Raw genomic sequence first — 23611 nt, forward strand, 5'->3', positions numbered from 1 at the left:
TTGCCAAATATTCAACCTCTATTCTATATGCTGATTCATCACCACCTTTGAATCAGCCTACGATAGTGGTGCCATCAGCAAACTTAAATATGACATTGGAGCTGTGCTTAACCACACAGTCATAAGTATAAAGCGAGTAGAACAGAGGGAAGATGACAGAAATTGTGGAGGAGATGCTGTTGGCAATTCGAACTGACTGGGGTTTGCAAGTGCAGAATGGTGAATGACAAGGAGCCTTTGAATGAGTGAGAGCACGAGTAGAAGTGGTGTTCATCGCTCAGACAGGGAATCAGGCTTGGGGTGTGGGTGGTTTACTACTTGCATTTTATTGATTGAAAGCGGAAAGTACAAATGAGGCAACAGAGAATTACCTATTTGCTCTTTATATGAAAAAACTGCAAATGCACACCCCATGAATTTTCATTGGAGACACAAGCTGCTGCAAATCTGGAGCAAATAAAAAAGAACAGCTGGAGGAATTCAGTGGTTTGAGCAACATCTGCAGAGAGAAGTGGATAGTTGATTATATCTGAACTGAGAATGCAGAGGGAAGAGTTAAGGGAGTGGGGTGAGACAGCAGTCAGTACTGGACAAATGGAAATGGGTAGGTTGAGCTGGCTGGGGAGGGGAAAGAGAGTTGGAAGGTAAGACAGAGGTTGAAAGATGAATTGGAAACAGAAAAGGAAGGTGATAGGAAGGGTAGTCCAAGAGAGAAGAAACCCAGGTGCATAGTTGTGTGGACAGGCAGAACCAGGTGGTGTGCAAGTAGTGGGGGTGGATAACAAATCTAGTTAATTGGGTGAGAGGAATAGAAAATGTGAACAAAGCGAAAGATACCCTGGATGGATGGGAAGGAGTGTGAATGGAACACCGTGAGGTATGGGTGTTGTCTGAAATTAGAAAATATAGTGTTCATATCATTGGGTTATAGGCTACCCATGGAATTCCTGAGGAATGGTTCTTCCAGTTTACATTTGACCTCAACCTGGCAGTGGAGAAGGCTGGACAAACATTTCAGTGTGGGAATGGCAAGGGGAACTGAAATAACAGAACGAGAATGTCCATTAATTCATTCTAATATGTACATTCTTTCAACTAGAGTTCCTTTTGGTGGCACACATTCAGATAGAAAGTCCAAGAATCACCTTAGCTAAATATGAAAGTTATTTCTGATACCTCCCTCCCTTTCACGGTCTGCCTCCAACTCTTTGGATGAACTATCTACTGATATCTCTTAGAAAATTTTAATTCTAATTCCCATTCCCATTCTGACATGCCAATCCATGGCCTCCTCTACTGCAATGATGGAGCCATCTCAGGTTGGAGGAACAACACCTCATATTCCATATGGGTAGCCTGATAGCATAAATATCAATTTCTCTAACCCAGTAATTTTCTCCCATCGCTTCGATCTTCTTCCATTCCCCACTTTGGTTCCCTTCTTAGTCTCCTCTCCTGGTTGCTGTGTAATGAACTGGATTTGATTAGGGAGCTTAAGGTAAAGGAAACCATAAGAGTCAGTGACCATTATAATGATAGAATTCACCCTGTAATTCTCCCTAAGTCAGATATACCAGTATTACAGTGGAGTAAAGGTAATTACAGAGGCACAAGAGGGGAGCTGGCCAAAGTGATTGGAAACAGACGCTTGCAGGGATGATGGCAGAGCAGCAATGCCTGGAGTTTCTGGGAGCAATTTGGAAGGCACAGGTTAGACATATCCCAAAGAAGAAGAAATATTCTAAAGGTGGAATAATGCAATTCTGGCTCACAAGGAAACTCAAAGCCAACATAAAAGCAAAAGAGAGGCCATATTATAGAGCAAAAATTAATGGGATCTTAAAGGATTGGGCAACACTTAACTACAGAAGGCAACTAAAAAAAAACTATAAGGGGGGAAAGATGAAGTGATGCAAAGCTAGCCAGCAATATCAAAAAGTATACCAAACAATTTATCAGATGTATAAAGAGTAAGAGAGTTGAGAGTAGATATTGAACCACTGGAAAAATGACACTGGAGAAATAGTAATGGGGACAAGGGAATGATGGACAAACTGAGTAAGTATTGTGCATCAGTCTTCACCCTGAACGACACTGGCAGTATTCTGGAAGTTTGAGAGTGTCACTTGGCAGAAGTGAGTGAAGTTGTGATTACTTGGGAGAAAGTGCTTGGGAAGCTGAAAGGTCTGAAGTTAGATAATTCCTCTGGAGCAGATGGACTATATCTCAGTGTTCTGAAAGAGGTAGCTGACGAGATTGTGGAGACATTAGTGATGATCTTTCAAGAATTATTAGGTTCTAGAATGGTTCCAGAGACTGGAAAATTGCAAATGTCACTCCACTCTGCAAGAAGGGAGGGAATCAGAAGAAAGGACATTCTAGGTCAGTTAACCTGACCTCAGTGGTTGGGAAGATGTTGGAGTCAATTGTTATGGATGTTGTTTCAGGATTCTTAGAGTACATGACAAAATAAAGGCCAAATTCAGCATAGTTTCCTTAAGTGAAAATCTTGCCTGACAAAACTGTTGGAATTCTTTAAGGAAATAACTGGAAAGATTGACAAACAGGAATCAGTGGATGTTGTTTACTTAGATTTTCAGAAGGCCATTGATAAGGTGCTTCACATGAGGCTGCTTATCAAGATGACACCCCACGCAAGAAAAGATGCCAGCATGATGGAGCATTGGCTGATTGGCAGGAGGCATCAAGTGGGAATAAGGGAAGCCTTTTCTGATTGGCTGCCAGTGGTGTTCTTCAGTGGTCTGTGTTGAATCTGCTTCTTTTCACGTTGCATGTCTTGGAGTAAAGAATTGGTGGCCAAGTTTGTGGACCATACAAAGATAGGTGGAGATGCAGGTAGTGTTGAAGAAGCAAAGTGGCTGCAGAAGGACGTGGACAGATTGGGAGAATAGGCAAAGAAGTGGCAGATGGAATACAGTGTCACGAAGTGTAAGATCATGCACTTTGGTAGAAGGAATAAAAGTATAGATAATTTTCTAAATGAGAAGAAAATTCAAAAATAAGAAGTGCATAGGGGCATGTGAGTCCTCATGCGGGATTCCCTAAAGGTTAATTTGTTGGTTGAATGAGTGAAGAGGAAGGCAAATGCAATGTTAGCAGTCATTTCATGAGGACTAGAATATGAAAGCAAGGAATTAGTGTTGAGGTTTTATAAGACACTGAAGAGGCCTCACACAGAGACTTCTGATGAGTTTTGAGCCCCTTATTTAAAAAAGGTATATGCTGGCATTGGAGAGAGTTCAAAGGAGGTTCACGAGAATGATTCTGGGAATGAAAGGGTTATCATATGAGGAGTGATTGATGGCCCTATGTCTTTACTCACTGGAATGTAGAAGAATAAGGGGGGATCTCATTGAAAACTATCCAATGTTGAAAGGGTTAGATAGAGTGGATGTTTCCAATAGTGGAGGAGTCTAGGACCAGAGGGCACAGCATCAGAATAACAAGGTGTCCATTTAGAATGGAATTTCTTTAGCCAGAGGGTGGGGAATCTATGGAATTTGTTGTCACAGGTGGCTGTGGAGGACTGATCATTGAGTATATTTAAGGAGGTTGATATATTCTTGATTAATCAGGGCATGAAAGGTTATGGGTAGAAGGCAGGAGAATGGGGTTGAGAGGGAAATGGATCAGCCATGGTGAAATGGTGGAACAGACTGGTTGGGCTGCATAGCCTAATTCTGCTTCCCTGTCTTATGTCTTATGAAATGAGGCAGCCAGGCAAAAAGGCAGGTGCATAAGTGATAGATAGACAATCCAAATGAAGGCCCAGACAACTTTTCTGATGAAGGAGTTTGTAGTATGGGAATCTCTTTTGGAATCCTTTTAACACGGGTGGGAACAGTGAAGGTGATCCTGTGTTTCTAATTTCTTGACACATTAAATTTCCATTCTGCACTCACTCTAATCTCTCAGTCTTTATTCTCCCCCATTTTCCAGCAATGCCCAAAGAGAGAATGAGGACCAGCCCTTCATTTTCATTTTAGGTATGTTGAAGCTCTCAAGACACAATGTTGAATTTAACAATTTCAGCTTTTCCCGCTCTCCACAGATGTGGCTATATTTCTTGGTTTCAGTTTTATTCTTTTTCCCTCTGCTGCCCTTTTTCAAAAGCAATTGTCACCTTGACATGTGTCTACACCCTATCACAGACATTTCCTCTGTTCATCTTCGCTCCCTACTCTTTCTGCAGCTTAAAACACACTTGTATTCTCATGTTTCCAATTCCAACGAAGGGTTTTTGACCTGAAACACTGGCTCTGTGTCTTTTCCCAATATTGCTGCTTGACCTGCTAAGTGCTTCCAGCATTCTCTGTTTTGGATTTCCCTCATAAGCAGCTCTTCATTCATGAGGAATGATTTGATGCTGTTTCATTACAGTTGGAGTGATGCCAGTAGATGGCGCTGCAGCTGAATCAATTTGTTCTCTTTCTGGCGTGCGGATTCAGTAACTGCTGATCTGAATTCCCTACTTTTTATTTAGCATTAAAACATATGCTTATCGGCACCATATCACAACACTTTTCTATGAAAAAATTATAATTAAGCACTCAGTGTGGGAAAACTAAAGCTAATTCCTCCTCAAGTTGTTATTCTCCCCATGTCACTACTGCTATGTTATCTAGAGCCCCACTACTGAGCAAACAGGATACGTGAGGTAACCTCACTTTCCTCACCATGTGCTTTGATAACATCATTATTCAGCCCCATTTCTAATATCAAAAGTTCCATTGACACTTACCTGAGTTTCACTAGATTTCCCTTCCCTAACTACACCATTTTGTAAGTCACCTTCACTGTTTCTGCATCTTCATCCATCTTAAATCCTTTCCAATTTCCTTCAGTTTGTGGTCACGAGAGAATCATACAGAAAGACAAAATTTGGTGAATCACATTTTCAATCCTTCATCTGACATACAAAATTTTCTGTGGCCATATTATCTCCCGACATCTCTCATCTTGTCCGGAACTATGGAGGACTCTGTACCACCTATTCTTTCATTCCTGATCCTATACTGCTCTGCGACTTCACCGGTGCCAAGCTGCATGGATCCTAGTGCCCTTCCCTTGGACAACATCAGTGGCGTGGAGAGGGGAAGGCCTGCAGCTTGGGCAACTGCCGGTCTCCCATACAACCCTGCCCAGGCTTGCGCCCTGGAAACTCCAGGCACAGATCCATGGTCTCTCGAGACTGACGGATGCCACCACCATACTGTATCAATATCCATTCCTTTAGCTACTTGCCTCATACCCCTGCTTCGACTGGTGAAATGGACAAATTTTGCTCAATTTCATATTGACTTTCCTCTCAATCACCATCCAATGCTTTACAAAGCATTCTTAGCACTTACAGTTTGTACTACGTACAGATGATGCACCATTCACTTTATTGATAGAATTGGAGTGATGCCCTCTTGAAGTGACATGTTTATAATAATGTAAAGATCTAATGAGAGACAATGTTATTCCAGAGTGATACCTTGCCTGGTGAGAGCACATTTCAGAAATTTAGATTCACACTACACACAGTTTATTGCCCACATTTCATAATGAAATTACTGCAAATAGAAAATTTTCTTCTGAAGAACTTAACTCTGTAAATTTATCCATTTGTGAAAAAGGATCCAGTGTTTTCCCGGATTATATGATGAATAAACTCTTCTCGGGCTTCCAGCCTGAGATTTTAAAATCAATACCTGTACCCGGCTGAAGCCCGAGAAGGGTTTATTTATCTATTTGTGTTATTGTTAATTATATTAAACACATCCATGTTTTCTTATCTACTGTATGACCTAAAAAAATCTTAATTGGTAATCTTATAGAGGAGTTGGTCATTTTTTGTTAAGAGTATTCTGTATTTACAAGACAAACCCGCAAAAATGTAATACTATTATAAATTAAACTCACTATTTCCCTTGTTAAAGCAAGTCTGGCACTAGTTTCATTACCTTGAGTAGGAGCACGATGTTATATTGTCTGGTATATGGGACAGAGAGAGCAGAGAAGCAGGGGGTTGCACAGATATGTGTGAATTAATGCACACTGCTACTATAAGCAATGTTAAATTGGCAGGAAATTATTTATCGCATAATGGAATGAAAAATGTTCCATCAGCTCTTAAATCATGCTAACTCTGTCAAAGTGCTCCAAACTACAATAGTATAATGATTAAGCAGAGCAAGACTGCCCGATTCAAACCTGAAGCTCTTTGACTTCAGTTGTACTGCAATATGCAGCTGCAGAGCAAACATTGCATTGCAGCAACACCAAGTCATTATTCAAAGTATTCTGGTAGTAAATACATTTCAAATGCTTAAGTCGTATTTAAAATATTAACAGAACAGAAGAGAATGACAGAAGCACACCACACACAGTCCGATGCGTTCTGAGAACAGGGTGTTTGTACTTCAAAGGAGCAATGCCTACCTTTACATAAGACAGTTTATTGATCTCCAGAGGAGAGTAAGTTGCTAGTACATTGCTGGCTAGACAGGTGCTTTTTACAGTTCATTCTAAGCACAGTAGGGGGGAGATTATACTTTTCATGACGACTATTTTTCACTCCGCAGACTCCTGTTTACAAGTCTTTGAGATGACTAACTGAGCACCTTTCTGGAACTACTGAGTTCTACTCTCCAGCTGTGTTCATTATCAGCAAATAGCAGAGTAAACTGTTGAAAATCCCCCAGTACTGGAGAATCAATTAGGAATAAGCAATAAAATTAGTTCCTGTGTCTGAATTAAAATCAATTCAGAACTGGTTGACTCCATCCCAATTTATTCTGGCAGAATTTGCGCATACATTTTATTCACAGGTCAAGCTGGGTACAAGGGATAAGCAGAGAATTACAGAGTCCTGTATGGCATCCAACAAATGCAAAGCAAGTCATCACCACTTTTGTGATTAGGATTGAGAAAGGGTCTTCGCCCAAAACATTAACTGTTTATTGATGTACATTGATGCTGAGGTCCTCCGGCATTTTGTGTGTGTTGGTAGGGGAGCTACAATTGGGATTCAGACAATAATGAGCAAGGTGGGGAAAGCAGAATGGGCTTCTTTGCAGCCCGGTTTTAACCAAGGAAGGGGATGGGGGACAGGCTGTGATTTCTGTGAAGCCTGATAGCAGCCAATGACATTGGGAAGGTAGTAGATTAAAGGGTCTAAGACGTGCCACCACAAGAAGTCTGGTTAAAGTTCAGTATTCAAGTGGGAGCAGGAATTTATAGAAAAAGATCACATGCACGGACACCTTGTATGCATGCCTGGAGGCTGGTGTGGGATTTGCATTCAAATGGGCTGGGTGGGTTGTTAGGGATGGTTATGATTTGAGAAAACATGAAAAGTGAATTTAAAGCTTACTCTCTGAGTCTCCTCTGGCACCACCGGTATCCAGTCAGGCAAGCCTGGCCTGGGATGAAACTGACACAGTAACTCTCTGGTCAGCTGCACATCCAGTCCTGATGATGCCATGAATTGCATATTTTAAAGCTTCCTTCCTGTAGGCATCGTGCTGATCTGCTCAAAGTACCAGATTAATGTGGGAACTCGGGAGGGAAACAGGATCAGTGGATAAGAAATTCCTGTAAATTTAATTGCCAGGTCTTTGTTTTCCAGGTTTACAGCTGGTGGTTGTTAGAGCTGAGGCCACAGTGTTTCTGAAACTCCTTAAGGCAAGTGGCCTTTAACATTTAAAGGGGAAGTGCCGTCTCATTGCAGAAAGGTGAAGATGAAGGTTGGCTCGAGTAGTTGTCTCAGGTTAGGTCACCAACTTCACTTAAGCACATTTGCAACCCCTTCTCTGGGCAAAGGCTCTGTGTCTCCTAGCCTGCAAGCAATTCTTCCAGGCAGCCTTTCTGAACCACTAAGAAAATACTGCACAGCTGGTCAAAGGCAAGAGCACAGCTCCTAAAAACCACAATACTTGGGAATGTCCAGTGACCTCATCAGAAGTGTCATGATGTGAAGTATGTTGGATTTTTACTCTCTCATCATATTCCTAATTATTCTACCCGCAATGCCCCATGCCTACCCTCCAGCCTCTTACAGGCACCGTCCTCATTATCATTTCCATAAATGTTTTGCAGACTTCACATTTAACATATCATACCCCAGCTATTCTAACCTGGATAGCTAGGCTTAAATTTGAAAAGGACTCATTAACCCATTTTCTTTCTTTATTTGTTTGTTCACAGATTATGATGGGCACTCTAGAATTTACTGTACATCTTTTCCTTCTCTTTAATCTAACTGTTCTGAAAAATCATGTAAGAAGGCAATTGGGAATGAACCACATTGCTGTGTATCTGGAATCAGACTTCATGAAGGATTCTGTCAGAATTAGGTTTAATATCACTGGCATATGTTGTTAAATTCATTGTTTTGTGGCAGAAGTACGTTGTAATATATAATTATAATAAAATTTTAATTATAGTAAATATATATATATTAATAAATTAAACAGGTAATGCAAAAGGTGAGCAAAAAATAGTGGGGTAGTGTTCATGGGTTAATTGCCCATTTATAAATTTATGGTGGAGGGGAAGAAGCTGTCCCTAAAATGTTGAGTGTGTGTCTTCAGGTTTCAGACTAATTCCTTGATGGTAGCAGTGAGAAGAGGCCATGTCCTCTTCTTATCTCTAAAGGCAAGATGACACAACCATAAACAAATGAAGATCTGCAGATGCTGGAAATCTAAATAACACACACAAAAGGCTGGAGGACCTCAGCCGGCCAGACAGCATCTATGGAGAAGAGTACAGTCAATATTTCAGGCTGAGACCCTTCATCGGGACTAAACAAAATGGATGAGGAGTCAGAGTACAGAAGTGCGGGGAGGGGAGGAAGAACCACAAAGCGATAGGTGAAACTGGCAGGGGAAGGGGTGAGGTAAAGAGCTGGAAAGCTGATTGGTGAAGGAGATGCAAGGCTGGAGAAGGGGGAATCTGATAAGAGAGGACAGAAGTACATGATGCAATCGAGGCTGACGAGGGAAGTCAAAGCAAAAGTAGAACCCAAAGAGAGGGCATCCAGTAGAGCAGAAATTAGTGGGAAGTTTGAGGATTGGAAAGTTTTTAAAAACCAACAGAAGGCAACTAAAAAAGTCATCAAGATGGAATACAAAGGAAAGCTAGCCAATAATATTAAAAGGATACCAAAATTTCTTCAGATTTATAAAATATAACAGAGAGGCAAGAGTAGATACTTGAACTGCTGGAAAATGATGTTGGAGTGGTACCAATAGGGGACAAGGAAATGGCAGATGGACTGAATGCCAGATGTTTGAAAGTGTCAGGGGGCAAAAATGAGTGAAGTTGTCATTAATGGGGAGAAAGTGCTTGAGAAACTGTAAGGTTTGAAAGTATATAAGTCAGCTGGACCAGATGGTCTGCACCACAGTGCTCTGAAAGAGGTGGCTGAAGAGATTGTGCAGACATTAGTAATGATCTTTCAAAAAACAAAGGATTCTGGCATGGTTCCCGAAGACTGGAAAATTGCAAGTGTTACTCCACTCTTCAAAAAGGAGGGAAATTCTAGACCAATTAGTCTGACCAAAGTAGTTGAGAAGAGGTTAGATTCGATTGTTAAAGATGTGGTTTGGGGATGCTTGGAAGTATTTGATCAAATAGGCTGAAGTCAGCATGGTTAAGGGAAAATCTTGTCTGACAAATATGTTCCAATTCTTTGAAGTAATAAATAGCAGGATAGACAAAGGAGAATCAGTGGATGTTGTGAATTTCGATTTTCAGAAGGCCTTTGACAAGATGCAACAGGAAACTGTTTAACAAGTTAAAAGCCCATGGTATTACAGGGAAGATACTAGCACGGACAGAGCATTGGTGGATTGGCAGGAGGCAAAAACTGGAAATAAAGGGAGCAATTTCTGGTTAGCTGCCAGTGACTAGTGGTGTTCTACAGGGGTCTGTGTTGGGACCACTTCTTTTTTCACATTTTATGTCAGAGATTTGAAAGTGTCCAGGTTTGGGGATGATACAAAAATAAGTGGAGGGGCAGGTAGTATTGAGGAAGCAGAATGGCTACTGAAGGATTGAGACAGGTTAGGAAAATGGACAAAGAAGTGGAAGGTGGAATATAGTATCGGAAAGTGTATAGTCATTCACTTTGGTAGAAGAAATAAAAGTATAGACTATTTTCTAAATGGAGAGAAAATTCAAAACTCTGAGGTTCAAAGAGACTTGGGACTTTTCATTCAGAACTCCCTAAAGGTTACTTTGCTGGTTGAGTTGGTGGTGAGGAAGGTAAATGAAATGTTAGCATTCTTTTCAAGAGGTTTAGAATATAAAAGCAAGGATGTACTAATGTTGAGGCTTTATAAGCACTGGTGAAACCTCACTTGGAGTATTGTGGGCAGATTTGGGCCCATTTTCTAAGAAAGGATGTGCTGACTTTGGAGATGGTTCAATGGAGCCTTTCACAAAATTGATTTGGGGATTGAAACGCTTATCGTCTGAGGAGTGTTTGATGGCTCTGGGCCTGTACTCACTGGAGTTTAGATGAATGAGGTGGGATCTCATTGAAACCTGTTGAGTGTTGAAACACCTAGAGTCGATGAGGAGAGGATGTTTTCTATGGTGCGGAAATCTATGACCAGAGGTTACAGCCTCAGAATAGAGGGATGTCCATTTAGAACAGAGATAAGCAGGAATTTCTTTATCCAAGGGTTGGTGAATGTGCGGAATTCATTGCCACAGGTAGCTGTGGAGACCACGTCATTGGGTATATTTAAAGCAGAGGTTGATAGAGCATGTAGGAATATGGGGAGAAGGCAGGAGATTGGGGATGAGAGGGAAGAATGGATCAGCCATGATGAAAAGGTAAAGATGACCCAATGGATAAATGGCCTAATTCTGCTCCTATAACTTATGGTCATGATAATGAGGGTCTTTAATGATGGATGCTGCCATTTGAAGTTGTCCTTGCTGCTGGAGAAACTGGCGCCTTTGCTGGAGCTGGCTGAGTTTAAAACTTCCTACAACTTTTTCTGATCCTCTGCAGAATCTCCTCCATAGCAGTTGGTGATGCAACCAGTTAGAATGCTCTCCACGGTACATTTCTAGAAATTTGCAAGAGTCTTTGGTGACATACTAGGTCTCTTCAAACTCCCAATGAGGTATAGCCGCTGTCGTGCCGTATTGTTAATTGCATCAATATGTTGGGCCCAGGGTAGATCTTCAAAGTTACTGTCAGCCAGGAACTTGAAACTGCTCACCCTTTCCTCTGCTGATTCCTCACTGAGGACTGGTGTGTGATCAGCAGTCATGGAACAGCACACCCGGGTGCCATCCCTATCATTGTGGGGGGGGGGGGGCGAATTTCAACAAGGCCAACTTGAAGATGTTTCTGAATAACAACTACAACATATCACCTCTGGAATTAGATGAGCCAACAAACTTGACCACTGTTATACCACACTTATTGTGCCAGCCCATGCCCAGACTTTAGAAAATCTGATCACCTGGCTGTGATCCCAGCGTATGGTAAGGGACTCAAGACCGCAGCACAAGTGATGAGAGCAAGGCAGGTATGGTCAAGGGAGGCAGAAGACCACTTACAGGACTGCTTTGAGTCAGTGGACTGGACCATATTCAGGGATTCATCTTCGAATCTGAATTAATACATCACAGTTGTCATTGACTTCATCAAAATCCATGTGGATGAGTGTGTGCCTTCAAAAACACACTGGACATATCCAAGCCAAAACCCATGGATGAACCAGGAGATTTGTAGTTTGCTGACGGCCAGATCTGTGGCATTCTAGACCGGTGATCCAGAACTATACAAGAAGAAGTCCAAGTATGACCTACAGAAGAGTATTTTAAGAGCAAAAGAAACAATTCCAATTGAAGTTAGAGATGGAAACATCAGCTCTGTCAGGGTTTGTCATCTATTACTTCTTACAATGCAATGTCTAATGTCATGAATGGGCTCAGTGACTTTTACACACGCTTTGAAAGGGAGAATAAATCTACATCTGTGTGAATCACTGCAGCTTCTGGTGACCCTCTGATCTCTCTCTCAGAAGGAGACATCAGACCAACTTTCAAGAGAGTGAGCCCTTGAAAAATTTCAGGCTCTGATGGTGTACCTGTTAGGGCACTGAAAACCTGTGCCAACCAACCAGTGGGAGTATTCAAGGACATCTTTAATCCCTCACTGCTGCAGTCAGATTTTCACACCTACTTCAAAAGGGTAATAATCGTACCATTGCCAAAGGAGAGCAGAAGGAGCTGACTCAATGACTATTGCCCTGTTGCACTCATATCTACTGTGATGAAGTGGTTTCAGAGGTTGATCACAGCTAGAATCAACACTTGCCTGAGCAGGGACCTGCTCCTGCAGCAATGTGCCTATCACCACAATAGGTCTAAACCTCTCTACTCAGCCTTGGTTCACCTGTACCATAGCAATACTTACATCAGGCTGCTGTGTATTGACTACAGCTCAATGCTCAACATAATCATACCTTCAGTTCTAATCAACAAGCTTCAAATCCTGGGCCTCCCTGCCTCCCTCTGCAACTGGATCCTTGACTTCCTCATCGGGAGATCACAGTCAATGTGGACTGGAAATAACATCTCCTCCTTCATGACGCACCTCATAGTTGCATGTTTAACCATGATCAATGAGTACTGTCAGTTGTATTTTATCACAGTGGGGTTGGTTGAACTGATTCACTGCCTATCTTGTTTGCAGCTTTTGAAGAAGGCTAAGGGCTTGAGCTCCAAGGTTCAATAAGGTGTCTTGTTAAGTACAATTTGGGAAAAATAAGAGGTCTGCAGTCACAATAACAAGATCATAATTCCAAACACACAAAGGGAAAATGGTTGTTGAGGTCCTCAGTGTATGCAGTAACACCCAGAGCATACACATTCTCAAAAGGAAGGAGTTTATTGTCATTTCCCGTGAAAATGAGTGAGAATGTCTTCCTGTTTCCTGTCATCTTTCCATTACAAAGTGTAATTTCCACCCTTGTCATGCTGAGTGATTTTCTGAACAGTTGATTAGAACAAAAATCTAACAACTTTCTGAAGATATTTTACAAAAGGAGGAAGGTATGTGAGTTTGGGGTTGGCCAATGGTAACGGGTTATTTCTGTTGAACGTGTCTGCTCCCACCAATTGTCTTACTCAGACGGGGGAGATGGTACTCAAGATATATGTACAAAGAGCAGGAAGCTGGGTGCACTCATAAATAGAAAGGTTGTCTGCAATACTGTAGCTCTACTATCTTACAACATTGCGGATGAAGCATCCAATGACCCTATGATCTATGTCTCGGAGGCTGATGTCCAAGCATCCCTCAAGAGGGTGAACTCTCACAAGATGTCAGGTCTTGATGGTGTAGCTAACCATTGAAAACCTGTGTCAACCAAATGGCTTGAGTATTCAAACACACCTTCAATGCCTTACTGCTGCAGTTTGAGTTTCCCACCTGTTTCAAAAGGGCAACAATTATTCTCATGCCCAAGAAGAGCAGGCTGAACTGTCTCAACAGCTATCATCCAGTAGCACTCACAAATATGGTGATGAAGAATCAAAATATTGGTCATGGCTAGAATTAACTCCTGCCTGAGCAAGGACCTGGATCTATTGCAATATGTCTACTGCTATAAATGGTCTACAGCAGATGCAATCTCACTGGCTCTACACTCAGCTTTGGGGCAGATAGACAACAGCAAAAACATATGTCAAACTGTTCTTTTGTGATTATGGCTCAGTTTTCAATACCGTCATTCCCTCACAACTAATCAACAAGCTTCTGTACCTTCTTCTGCAAATGGATCCTTGACTTCTTCACTGGGACATCACAGTCAGTGGAGATTAGTTAAGCCTTCTCCAGTTTAAGATCAACACATGCATCTCAGTGATGCATACTCAGCTCACTGATCTAATCTCACTACGCTCATGACTGTTTGGATAAGCACAGCTCAACCACCATCAATAAATTTTCAAATGACACCACTGTTGGTAGAACCTTAGATGGTGTTATGGAGGCTTACATGAGTGAAACAGATTGGCTAGTTGAGTGGTGTCACAACAAAAACCTCAAGTTTAACATCACTAAGACTAATCACAAGTTTCAAGAAGGGAATATCAGGAGAACACCATGCCTCATTGAGGAGTCAGCAGTGGAAAGGGTGAAGAGTTTTATGTCCGTGGGCATCAACACCTCAGAGTATCTATCCTGGGCTGAACAGATCAATGAAATCATGAAGATTCGACACCAGAGGCTCTATTTTGAAAGATGTTTGATGAGATTTGGTATGCTACCACAGATGCTAGCGAATTTCTCTAGATATGCTGTCCAGTGGAGAACATTCTAACTGGTTGCATTACAGCCTGATCTGCAACCTCCCAGGCAAAGTATCGCAAGAAGCTTGCAGAAGGTTGTAGGCTTAGCGAACTCCATCAAGGGCACAATCGTCCTTATCCTCAAGAGTTGTAGCCTCAAGAGGTGGCATCCATCATCAAACACCAACACCATCTGGAACATGCTCTCCTCTTGTAACTACCATCTGTGAGACATTGACCTGAAGGCCCAAGCTCAACTACTCAGAAACAGCTGCTTGTCCTCTGCCTTCAAGTTCCTGAACAATGCATGAAGCCATGAACACTGCCTTGGTAATCCTTTATCTTGCACTGTTTATTTATATTTGTAGTTTATGAATTGTTATATCTTTGCACTGTACTGCTGCTGCAAAACAACAAATTTCAAGTTATATGATAGTGATAATAAACCTGAATCTTATTCCTTAATTTTTAACACAAGAAATTCTGCAGATGCTGGAAATCAAAAGCAACACACACAAAATGCTGGATGAACTCAGCAAGCCAGGCAGCATCTATGGAAATGATGTTTTGGGCCAACCCCCTTCTTCAGAACTGGAAAGGAAGGGGGAAGATGCCAGAGTAAAACGGTGTGGGGAGGGAGGGGAAGCTGGCTGGAAGGAGATAGGTGAAGCAAGGTGGATGGGTAAGGTCAAGGGCTGGACATCCCATTTTTACAGTGACCAGTGAAACCAAATGCACTGGTTTTCTTAATTGAACAGAATATCTGATACTGGTTTCACCAAGGCATCTTGAATCAATTGTCCTACATATGCCAAATGCTCCCTCACACTGAAGCTTGAAAAGAACCTTGGGCAAAAGAATTGAGGACAACCATTAATTTAATGCCATTAGCATTGTAGTCAGATCACTTTGTGAGATTATCAACTGAGAAAATATCACTCTCCTTGCACATTACTGTTCTGTGAGATCATGGTAACTGATCTTCTGTTTAACGAGCTTTTATTGAGGATATGGTTGCTACACAAAACTCTCCTCCCTTGTGGGAATATTTCAGACTGAAAATTTCAGTCAGTCTGGCAGCATTGGTGGAAAGTCAAGTCAATGATTTGGTTCAAAGACCCTTCATCGGAACCTCTTCTACAACCTGAGACAGTAATTAATTCTTTTACCACAAGTGCTTCCTGGCAAGTTGACTTCTTCCAATATTTTCTATTTTTAATTCAGATTTCCACCATCTGCAGCTTTTTATGGATTGTACCATACTGGTCTTCGACTTAAAACAGGAAGGCATGAAAATTCATCCGACAGTGACAACTGAAGAGTGACCCTTAATTCAAGCACCTAATAAAGTGGTCACTGAGAGTGTGTTTGTGGTCTTTTGCTATAATAGCCCATCCACTTCAACGTTTGAAGTGTTATGCACTCAGAGATGCTCTTTTGTACATCTCTGTTACAATGTGTGATTATTTGAGTTAGTCACCTTCCTGTCAGCTTGAGCCTATCTGACCATTCTCCTCTGACTTCTCTCATCAACAAGGTGCTTTTATACACAAAGCTGCTGCCGACTGGATTTTTTTTTTTTGTTTTGGGCACCATTCTCTGTAAACTCTAGAGACTCTGAGATCAGCAGTTTCTGAAATTCTCTAACTGCTCTGTCCAGCAACAACAAGCAACATGGTCAGCTTGTACTCGCGCATCTTCCCCATTCTGAAGTTTTGTCTGAACAATAACTGCTGCTTGCCCTTGTCTGCATGCTTTTATGCATTCAGTTGTTGCCACGATTGGCTGATTAGATATTTACACTAATAAGCAAGTGTACAGGTGTACCTGATTAAGTAATCTCTGAGTGTATATTAATTGAGAGATGTTATGCTACAGCAACAATGAATATAGAATTGAGACAAGTTTTTACAATCAAATAAACATTTATTTAAACTCTGTTCAATAAAAATGAAAAATAAACAAACGACTAACTTAACCAGAAGTTAACTACTCTACGGCAACTTGAACGGTTCTTAGAGCAATAAATGTAAACACAGTTCTTAAAGCGATAAATGTGAAAGTCCCAATAGTTTATACAGTCAATTAAGAGAGACTTTCCTGAAGTAACGAATTCCTTGACGACATGACGTTACTGCTGATACCAGCCAAAATATGCTTTGCCTGAAGGATTCACAATGAAGGAAATAAATACGGCTTGAAGGAACTGAACTTTTTCTTGACGAATAACACTGTGTCCAACCCTTTCTGCCCTCACAAGACAGGGGTTATCTCGGATGCAGGTTACTATCTCCGGAACACAGATCCAATAAGGTCAAGCCTGTATTACCGCTGATGACACCAACTTTACTCGATCCTTCGGGTTTCTGTACCTCGATAAATCTTCACTCTCCAATACTTAAGACTTTAAAATTAAATCGAAGATACATCAAACATAACTGGCAGTGACTTTCAAAATGCCGGCACAATGACAATGTACTTTACAATAAGAATCAAAACTCCACTTTAAAACAAAACTGTGTCATGAAACCAAATACGCAGCATAACAGAATAACGGACAGCCCAAACAATGTCCCAACAAAAACTCTTGCATCACAGCAGGCTTTCCCCGTTTTATACCTGTTGAAAACAGGCCATCACATGACCTCACACTGGCAGGAAAATACATCACTCCACCATCACAAGACCATTATATCATGCTCAATTACATCATGGTCATGTGACCGTCATAAGATACCCACATGGTATGTAACAGAGATCAACCCCAAATGTCAAATATTAAAGGAAATGCATATAAAGTGAGAGGGAGCATGTTTAAAGGATTTATGCAGGGCAATTTGCTTTTTCCACGCAAGTGGTGGATACTTGGAATGGACTGCCAGGAGTAGTGGTGGATGCAGATATGAGTGTCCCGTTTGAGAATATTTGGACAGGCACATGATTAAGCCGGGTATAGAGGGAGAAGAGACTTAGTGTAATTTAATATTGTGTTCTGCACAGACATCTCAGGATGAAGGTTCTGTTCCTGTGTTGCACTGTTCTAGGTTCTATGTCTCTACAAAATGAAAAGAGTAATTGCTGGAAATATGCAGATTCTTACACAGATCCCATTATAACATCAAACTACTTTCTCCTCTTCCTATCAACTCCAAACCGGGCTTTTCTATTCCCCTACACACTAGGAACAGTTGCTGGTGGCCAATTAATATATCAATGCACATGTGCTTGGGTTATGGGAGCAAACCAAAACTGAAACTTCTCGCAGACGGCATTGAAACTAGGCCTCTGGAGCTGTGTGACAGGAACTGTCAGAATCAACAATTTCCATAAGAAATATTACCACTTATTAAAGGGAAGTTTAAAAAAGATAAAATTTCAAAGTTCTATGTAAACTTATTATCAATGTTTATGTATGTCACCATATACTATGCTGAGATTCATTTTATTGCGGGCATTCAAAATAAATGCAAAGAAACAACATGAAAACAAGCAACATAATAATAAATGAGCAATAACAATGGAGAACATGAAATGAAGAGTACTTGAAAGTGAGTCCACAGCTTGTGGGAACAGTTCAGAGTAGGGGACTAAACACATAATCTTATGGTACACCTGTGCTGATGGAGATTGTGCAGGAGATGTTGTTACTAATCCGAACTGACTGGGATCTGCAAGTGAGGAAATCAAGGATCCAGGACAAGGAGATATTGATGCCTAGGTCTTGGAATTTATTGATTCATTTTGAGGGGATGATAGTTGTAACTGCACCGGTCCAATGAAATAATGGCCACACAACATACAGATGTCCTTGAAGACTTATTTTACTTTCTCTCTTTCTTCAGTAGACACCGTGAAAACTACAAGAAAATAAAGGTCATAAAAGGTTTGAAACATACATCTCTCCGTCTTTTAGAGTCTCCCAAGCTAGTGTCCACCGATAAACAGGCTCAAACACATTAGCACAATAGAAGTGTGCTGAAATCAAATAAATGACTAAAAACATATCACGCTCTCCATATGAAGGCACATCAACAACATTGTACACAATATATAAACAAATAAAGCAATTACCGTGTGCACCTCTCAGACCACATGCAGAATAAGGTTATTTTAGGGCCATATGTCTTTCTCTGCTTCCATGTTGATTCTGACCCATAATGCCACAGTCGTGCTTTTAATTAAACTCTGGTCATGTGACCTATTAAACTCTACATTAAAATAAAACCTTAAAAATAATCATGAATTTATGACAAAAACATTAAATAAACATCTCAATGAAACATGCCTCTGAGACAGTTACAATGGTATTAAATGAAGGAGCTGTTTCAATGAAGAGCATCCTGATGTATGCATCTTCACAATCAAGATGTTCCAGTGTTGAGTGAAGGGCCAAGGTAATGGCATCTGCTGTTGACCTGTTGTGACAGTAGGCAGACTGGAGTGGATCCAAATCGCTCCTCAGGCAAGAGGTGATATGCATCAACAACCTCTCAAACCACTTCATCAGAGTGGATGTAAATACTACTGGACGATAGTCATTATGGTAGGTTATCATGTTCTTCTTAGGTTTGAAGCAGGTGGATATCTCAGACTGCTGAAGTGAGAGTTTAAAGATAGTAGTGGATACTTCAGCCAGTGATTAGCACAGGTCTTCAGTACTCAGCCAGATACCCCACCGGGGCCAGATGCTTTCCATGGGTTTAACTTCCTGAAGGACGCTCTCAAGTTGGCCTCAGAGTCTAAAATTACAGAGTTGTTGGGGGCTGTGGGAATTCATGAAGATGCCTCCATGTTTTGATGGTCAAAGCAAGCATAAACGGTATACAGCATATCTGGAAGAAAAACCTTGTAATCTGTCTTGCTTGATTTCACTTCGTAGGAGTGATAGCATCCAAGCCCTGCCACAGCTGTTGAGCATCCTTCAGTGATTTAACTTTGCTACTTTGCATGTAAAATGGCTTTCCAGAGGTCATACCTGGACCTCCTGTATTCTAGTTGATCACCATAACTAAACACCATGATCTAGCTATGTCATATTTGTTCAGATGCTCTGATTTGTGCTTGAACATGGCACAGTCCACTGACTTGAAGCAAACCTGTATATGTTCCTCTTCCTGCTGCAACCATCTCTTTGTTTTTCTTATCTCTGGAATCTTGTTCTTTTGCTTCTGCCTGTATGCAGGTAGAAGGATGACAGCCTGATAGTGAGATTTCCTGCAATGTGGTCTAGGAAAAGAACGGTCGGTATTCCTAATCATAGTATAACAGTGGTTGACTGTGTTGAGACCGCTTGTGCTGCTGGTGATGCATTAATGATAATTTCTTCAAACAAGCCTGACTGAAGTCCCCAGCAATAATTTAAAATATGGCTTTCTGATTGCCTGACTTGGAGTTTATTGATTCATTTGAGGGGATGATAATATTAGATGATGAGCTATTCCTGCTGTATGCATCTTCACAATCTAGATGTTCCAGTGTGGATGAAGGGGCTCAGCCTGTCAGGTGCTCAGCCGAAAACATCAAATGTTTGTTCCTTTCCATTGATGCTTCCTGGCCATCTGAGTTCTATTTTGGATCTACCACTCTAAAATTTGGAATAGAACTTACATTTGAAATATTAATCTGCTATATGGAACCATGTCTAGTTCTCAAGATTGCAAATCGATATAGAAGGCTAGACATGCAGGAGTGGGCACTACAAGGAATGTTTTTTAGGTAAACTTGGGAATGTGGGGATGAGCACCTCCTGACAAACTGAATGACACAACTGTAGCAAAATTATTTTAACTCCATTGTTACTTGCCAATTTAGCACAAGCTGCATAGGAGAGTTGATCGGCTATGGCATTGTGATATTGATGAGGGATACCAAGCTAACAATGAAGAGGAATGGAGCAGCTGGAGTTTGGAAGAAGTACAGAAAATTTATCTGAGGGAAAAGAAGGTGCATTCTAACTGCACCTAGCTGGCTATCTAGTTCAGAGGGTTTGAGGCATGCAACAAAAAATGGCTGGAGTGGATCAAGAAGATAAAACAGAAATTAAGTCTGTGGGGAATGTGCTCCCTATTGATAACTAGGAAGAACCTGGTCATCTGGTGTGAGGTGCTGTTAGCGTTGTGATACTTGACACAGGTGTGGTTTGTCCCCTGCTCCTTCAGCTTGGCAATTACCCGGGCTATCTTCTGGATCAAAGATGGAGCAAGTCAGACAGGTCATGATGCACAAGTCCCTGGACAATGGTGACAAGAACATAATAACTGTCGCCCTCACCCTGATGACCACTTTCATACGTGGCTGCATCAGACTGTGTGTGGAATCTAAGTACATGGTCACCAACTGCTTGACAAGGTAGTTGTGAAAGATAGGTGTGTGCACACTGGTGCACAATGTCTGTCGACTGGATGTTGCTGCGTACCTGTCCTTCATGTTAAGGTTCCTCTGGACCAACACCTTTGACCACAAATCCATCAGGCGGTGGTCAGCACAGGTTATCCTTCAAACACTGCAGGAGAAGGACTTGATGGACACATTGGGATGGTTTCCTGAACAGATTGTCCAGACCATCTGGCAGAAAGCCTCATCACCTGGTCTCACCAACAGGCACCAAGACTTTGACACCAATTAGATCATTTCTGCATACCCGGAGCATCAGTACCACCACACACTTCCTGCAAGATGACTTTAATGTGGACGAGATAATCGTTCACCTCTTTGCGGACTGTGTGTTTACATAGAGGAGGATGGAGAAGGATGCAAGAGCCTGCATCACATTTCATCCCGAGTAGCTGTGTGACCAAAGCCTTTCTGATCTATGAGCTACTCCTAGGGATGCACACAGAGATAGGCATCAAATGCTGCTGGAAAAGCATCAAGATAATGCAAGATACCCTTTGGTCCACCCAAAACTTAATGGTCTGCTAGGCCAGCTTGAAAAAAGGTCTCTAAATAATTAATACTAACATACCACTTGTGGAAACAGAGGAGCTAACACACTAGACCACTGTTTTAGAACCATCAAGAGTGCTTACCATGCCAGCCCACACCAACACTTTGGCAAGTTTGTTCATCTAGCTGATCTTCTACTCCCTGAGTATAGTCAGAGACTGAAGACCACAGCACCAGTGTTGAGGACCAAGAAGGTATAGACAAGGGAGGTCCAGGAGCGCTTACAAGACTGCTTTGAGTTAGTGGACTGGAGTGTATTCAGGGATTTATCTTCAAGTCTGAATGAATATGCCACAATTGTCACTGACTTCATTAAAACCTGTGTAGATGAGTGTGTGCTTATGAGAAGAACAGGGTGACCAGCCTTATTGACAATTATCCAGTAGCCCTCACATCTACTGTGATGAAGTGCTTTGAGAGGTTGGTCATGGCTAGAATCAACACCTGCCTCAGCAAGGACCTGGACCCACTGCAATTTGCCTATTATCACAATAGGTCTACAGCAGATGCAAGCTCTTTGGCTCTTCATGCAACTTTGGATCACCTGGACAAAACAAAGGCTGCTGTTTATTGACTACAGCTCAGTGTTTAACACAATCATTCCTACAAATCTAATCAATAAGCAACAAAACCTGGGCCTCAGTACCTCCCTTTGCAACTGGATACTCGACCTCTTCACCAGAAGGCCACAGTCTGTGTGGATCGACAATAACATCGCCACCTCACTGATAATCAAACTGATCCACCTCGAGGATGTGTGCTTAGCCCACTGCTGTATACTTTCCACACCTATGACTGTGTGGCTAGGCACAGCTCAAATGCCATCTATAAATTTGCTGATGACACAATTATTGTTAGCAGAACTTCGGATGGTGACAGGAAGGTGTACAGGAGTGAGATATATCAGCTAGTTGAATGGTATCACTGCAACAGCCTTGCACTCAACATCAGTAAGACTAAAGAATTGATAGTGAGCTTCAGATAGGGAAACACACTCCTGTTGTCAAAGAATGATCAGAAGTGGTTAAGGCTGTGTAATTTCACGTTCCTGGCTCTACATATTGATACAGTTACTAAGGAGGCACAACAGCAGCTATATTTCATAAAGAGTTTGAGTAGATTTGTTATGTAATTTCTACAGATGTACCATGTGGAGAATTCTAATTGACTGCATCACCATTTGCTATGGGTGGGGGGGGGGGGGGGAATGACACAGTACAGGATCAAAAATAAACTGCAGGAAGTTGTAAACTCAGTCAGTTCCATCACGCGCACAAGACTCTCCAGCATCCAGGACATCTCCGAGGAGTGATGCAGCATCCATCATTAAGGACCCCCAACACCTAAGACATGACCTCTTCTCATTGCTACCATCTGGGACATGATACAAGAGCCTGAAGGCACACACTGAATGATTCAGGAACAGCTTGTGACCATAATTTGCTGCTTTTATTATTATGTAGCGCAATGTACTGCTGCGGCATAACAACAAATTTCATGACACGTGCCAATAGTCATATTAAACCTGATTCTGATATCAAGATGTCCGTAGAGGAATGTTGCCAACTGGTATATTCCAGGATGAAAGAATATGTCCTGATGGACACACTTGGTACAGCCACCGCAAGGGCTCAGTGGGGAAGGACCATGGTATGGGATTCTTCTGCTATTGGGCAGAAAGAGGCCAGGTTGGGTGAGGAAACCCCTCAATTACCTAGGCCTCAGTACCTCCTTGTGCCACAAGAAGCTCGATTTCCTCACGGGCAGATTGCAGTCAGTTCAGATTGGCAACAAAATCTCCTCCACAATCTCCGTCAGCACAGGCGCACCTCAAGGTTGTGTGCTTAGACCCCTGCTCTATTCACTTTATACGTATGACTGTGAGGCTAAGCTGTTACCACTGTCATTGGCTGAATCAAGGGCGGTGACGAATCAGCATATAGGAAGGAGACTGAAAATATGGTTGAATGGCTCCACAACAGCAACCTCTCACTCAATGTCAGCAAGACCAAGGAGGTAATTATTGAGGAAAAACTGGAGGGCTATGAGCTAGTCCTTATTGGAGGCTTAGAAGTGGAGAGAGTCAACAACTTTAAATTCCTCAGTGTTATCAGTTTGGGGGATCTGTCCGGGTCCAACATGTGAATACGATTACAAAGGCAGCACAGCAGGGGCTCTATTTTCTTAGAAATCTGTGAAGATTCGGTATGTCATCTGAAACTTTGATAAACGTCTAGAGCTGTGCAATGGATAGTACGTTGACAGGCTGCAGCACAGCCTGGTATGGAAACACCAATTCCCTTGAACAGAAAATCCTACAAAAACAATGGATACA

The sequence above is a fragment of the Hypanus sabinus genome, chromosome 6, assembly GCF_030144855.1.
Source record: "Hypanus sabinus isolate sHypSab1 chromosome 6, sHypSab1.hap1, whole genome shotgun sequence".
In the NCBI taxonomy this organism is placed as follows: domain Eukaryota; kingdom Metazoa; phylum Chordata; class Chondrichthyes; order Myliobatiformes; family Dasyatidae; genus Hypanus; species Hypanus sabinus.